General features: G+C 36.4%; 2 protein-coding genes across 5 annotated transcripts in view; one reads left to right on the plus strand and one right to left on the minus strand.

The window, feature by feature from the left end:
• LOC147466583 (uncharacterized) overlaps window positions 1-5,000 on the minus strand; it is a 411,126-nt gene that overhangs the window by 275,439 nt on the left and 130,687 nt on the right. The window lies entirely within an intron of this gene.
• Window positions 1-5,000, plus strand: part of LOC122265040 (uncharacterized) — a 347,272-nt gene that overhangs the window by 12,737 nt on the left and 329,535 nt on the right. The window lies entirely within an intron of this gene.

Below are 5,000 nucleotides of genomic sequence, written 5' to 3' on the forward strand. Positions count from 1 at the left end.
GGACACTTCTCTGGGTGAATATTGATGTATAAGCCAAATCCGAACAGGCTATGAGACGCTGATACTCTCCCCCAGAATATCAAGGTGTGCTGAAGTCAGGCTTCGCAGACTGAGAATAGGCTATCCTTGTGCGTGGCAAATCGTACCCACCATTGGGCATCCTGCACAGCCTCTGATAAAACCACCAATGCCTGCAGAGGAGGTATTAGCAGTCTATTACGGGTGTCTGTTTTTATCAGATTAATTTTTGAAACTAATCTCTCTGCCGAGGCATAGAAATTGAAAAATAGAAATGAAGTCAAACCAAATAGAAATAGAAATTAAAATAGAAATTAAGTGTGTCATAGAAATTAAGAAATAGAAATTAAGTGTGTCATAGAAATTAAGAAATCTTTACAAAATAAAAATAAAAAGTCTGTTACGGGTGTCTGTTTCAATCAGATTAATGTCTGAAACTAATCTCTGCCGAGGCATGGGTCGTAGGCAGGGCCAACACCTGTTTTTATCAAATTAATGTTTGAAACTAATCTCTGCCGAGGCATGGGTCGTAGGCAGGGCCAACACCTGTTTTTATCAGATTAATGTTTGAAACTAATCTCTGCCGAGGCATGGATCGTAGGCAGGGCCAACACCTGTAAAGCTAATATATATATGTATATATATATATATATATATATATATATATATATATATATATATATATATATATATATATGAACTCATCCAGCGCGAGCCACTCGTTCCTAAACTTTCGTTTAATAGCCATAACGCTTTGGAATATAAAAAAAACACCATAGTTAACACAAACAACTTTTATAGGAGTTACTCATTAAATAAGTTCTCTGTAAGTCATAAAAAACGGTCCGAGTATTTACAGGATTAACTAAAATGTTTAAATATGCTTCTAATATTAACCTTTATAGAAAAATACAAGAAATAAACGAATTTTCTTACCGAATATTATATAGATACTGAGAGAGACTATTCTTACCTTTCTTATAGTCTGAGTATCTGGAAAGTAGATCAAGTAGGCTGGACTTTGATCATCATAGCCCACAAATACTCCCTCCTTACTCCTTGGATCTAATTTCTTACTCTCTTGTTCATATGCAAAACATCTTGTTCCAAAGATATTCATTTTGCTTATGTTTGGCCGTCTTCCAGTAAGCCTTTCTACTGGGTTCTTTTGAGTCCTGGGGTTATAGCACCTATTCCTGATGTAACGGGCAGTCTTCACAGCATAACTCCACATATTCTTAGGTAATTTTGATTCAATCAGCAAACAGCGAGCCATGTCAAATATTGACCTGTGAGATCTCTCAACTGTGCCATTCTGATGTGGTGAATAGGGTGCAGAGAACTCTTGTTTAATCTTGTTCTCTTTTAAGAGTGTTCTGAACTTGTTTGTTCTGTGGTCACATCTTAAGCGTTTGATATTCCCATATGGTGCTGTTTCTGCAAGATATCTTTTCATAGCTGTCACTGTATCACTCCTACTTTTAATTAGGTAAATTCTAAGAGCTCCGGAGTAGTCATCAATAAAGGAGATGCTGTACCTGTAACCTCCTCGTGCTGGTGGGTTTACAGGACCAACTACATCACAGTGGACTAAATATATAGGCTGTTGGGCCTTTTTGTCAGGCTCTCTACTCCTATACTGTGTCATCTTACAGTTGCTTCAAGTTTTAGTACATCAGCCACATTGCAAGGCCCTAGGATTTTATGCCACTCCTCTAGCTTCCCCTACATGGATTTGGCTTCCCCTACATGGACTTGGCTCCCCTACATGGACTTGGCTTGACTTCCCCTACATAGACTTGGCTTGGCTTCCCCTACATGGACTTGGCTTCCCCTACAAGGACTTTGTTAAACTTTTCCATCTGAGAACCAGTGTGTGGCTTACCTCTACGTAGATAGAACAACTTGTCTTGGTGCTGTAAGGAATCCCTCCGTTCTTCATCCCTCCATGCGAGCCTACCTATGATCTCTCGCTTCCACAGCTCTGGAGTCCGGAGGCGACTTGGCATTTTTTAAGAATTATTTTGCATTTGTACTATATTTCTGTCGTGTTTTTATTTCCTCATGGCATGTTTTTGTCTGTTTTTAGTTGGCTTGTGTTTTTGTTTCAGTTTACCTTACCAAACGTTTTCTTTCTTAGTTTTTTTTTGCTTTTTGTTTTACCGAGTCTGTATTTGGTTTTATCTCCTATTTTAATTGGTCATTTTATTGAGTTTTAAATCGCTGTTTTACGGGGTATTTCTATTTTCCTATCAGTTGTTTTTATAATATTTTGTCGAATCATGATGACGTGAAGATACACCTTTACAAATGTCGTATTTTATTTGTTCATTATTTTATCGTAAATCTCTTTTATTTTGTGATTTTATTCTATTGTGTTTTACGACAACCTTCCCCATATTTTTTTACTGCAATTATATTTTATTTTTGAATTTATTATTTTTACGTGACCTGTGAAGTATTATTCTTATATATATTCTTCTATATTAAAGAAATATATTATTCTAATATGTATATATATATATATATATATATAAATATATACATATAAATATATATATATATATATATATATATATATATATATATATACTTATAAATATAGTACATATATATATATATATACTTATAAATATAAGTATATATATATATATATATATATATATATATATATATACTTATAAATATAGTACAAATGCAAAATAATTCTTAAAAAATGCCAAGTCGCCTCCGGACTCCAGAGCTGTGGAAGCGAGAGATCGTAGGTAGGCTCGCATGGAGGGATGAAGAACGGAGGGATTCCTTACAGCACCAAGACAAGTTGTTCTATCTACGTAGAGGTAAGCCACACACTGGTTCTCAGATGGAAAAGTTTAACAAAGTCCTTGTAGGGGAAGCCAAGTCCATGTAGGGGAAGCCAAGCCAAGTCTATGTAGGGGAAGTCAAGCCAAGTCCATGTAGGGGAGCCAAGTCCATGTAGGGGAAGCCAAATCCATGTAGGGGAAGCTAGAGGAGTGGCATAAAATCCTAGGGCCTTGCAATGTGGCTGATGTACTAAAACTTGAAGCAACTGTAAGATGACACAGTATAGGAGTAGAGAGCCTGACAAAAAGGCCCAACAGCCTATATATTTAGTCCACTGTGATGTAGTTAGTCCTGTAAACCCACCAGCACGAGGAGGTTACAGGTACAGCATCTCCTTTATTGATGACTACTCCGGAGCTCTTAGAATTTACCTAATTAAAAGTAGGAGTATTACAGTGACAGCTATGAAAAGATATCTTGCAGAAACAGCACCATATGGGAATATCAAACGCTTAAGATGTGACCACAGAACAAACAAGTTCAGAACACTCTTAAAAGAGAACAAGATTAAACAAGAGTTCTCTGCACCCTATTCACCACATCAGAATGGCACAGTTGAGAGATCTCACAGGTCAATATTTGACATGGCTCGCTGTTTGCTGATTGAATCAAAATTACCTAAGAATATGTGGAGTTATGCTGTGAAGACTGCCCGTTACATCAGGAATAGGTGCTATAACCCCAGGACTCAAAAGAACCCAGTAGAAAGGCTTACTGGAAGACGGCCAAACATAAGCAAAATGAATATCTTTGGAACAAGATGTTTTGCATATGAACAAGAGAGTAAGAAATTAGATCCAAGGAGTAAGGAGGGAGTATTTGTGGGTTATGATGATCAAAGTCCAGCCTACGTGATTTACTTTCCAGATACTCAGACTATAAGAAAGGTAAGAATAGTCTCTCTCAGTATCTATATAATATTCGGTAAGAAAATTAGTTTATTTCTTGTATTTTTCTATAAAGGTTAATATTAGAAGCATATTTAAACATTTTAGTTAATCCTGTAAATACTCGGACCGTTTTTTATGACTTACAGAGAACTTATTTAAGGAGTAACTCTTATAAAAGTTGTTTGTGTTAACTATGGTGTTTTTTATATTCCAAAGCGTTATGGCTATTAAACGAAAGTTTAGGAACGAGTGGCTCGCGCTGGATGAGTTCATATATATCATATATAAGTTCATATATATATATATATATATATATATATATATACATATATATATATATATATATATATATATACATATATATATTAGCTTTACAGGTTTGCATTATGATCCATGCTGCAGTGATTAGTTCTATGATCCATGCCTCGGCAGTGATTAGTTTCAAACATTAATCTTATAAAAACAGGTGTTGGCCCTGCCTACGACCCATGCCTCGGCAGAGATTAGTTTCAGACATTAATCTGATTGAAACAGGTGTTGGCCCTGCCTACGACCCATGCCTCGGCAGAGATTAGTTTCAGACATTAATCTGATTGAAACAGACACCCGTAACAGACTTTTTATTTTTATTTTGTAAAGATTTCTTAATTTCTATGACATACTTAATTTCTCTTCTAATTTCTATTTCTATTTGGTTTGACTTCATTTCTATTTCTCAATTTCTATGCCTCGGCAGAGAGATTAGTTTCAAAAATTAATCTGATAAAACAGACACCCGTAATAGACTGCTAATACCTCCTCTGCAGGCATTGGTGGTTTTATCAGAGGCTGTGCAGGATGCCCAATGGTGGGTACGATTTGCCACGCACAAGGATAGCCTATTCTCAGTCTGCGAAGCCTGACACAGCACACCTTGATATTCTGGGGGAGAGTATCAGCGTCTCATAGCCTGTTCCGATTTGGCTTATACATCAATATTCACCCAGAGAAGTGTCCAATTGTCTTTCTTTTTTCTCATTTTCAACCTTTTTTTTCTATTTTCCCGTCTCTCACTCCCTACCTCTATCCCTCTTCTCTCTTTCTCTCTCGTTTTCCCTCTTATTTTGTATCCAGTCTTCGCTTCAAACCAGTACTGATCTCAAACAATTGTAAGCTCTGAGGCATCACTTGGTAATCTCTCTCTCTCTGTCTCCTTCTTTCTTTCCTTCTCTGTCTCTCCCTCTTCCT

The sequence above is a fragment of the Penaeus japonicus genome, unplaced genomic scaffold (genome assembly GCF_977035675.1).
Source record: "Penaeus japonicus unplaced genomic scaffold, GWHDUDI00000001_assembly GWHDUDI00000043, whole genome shotgun sequence".
NCBI classification, from domain to species: Eukaryota; Metazoa; Arthropoda; class Malacostraca; order Decapoda; family Penaeidae; genus Penaeus; species Penaeus japonicus.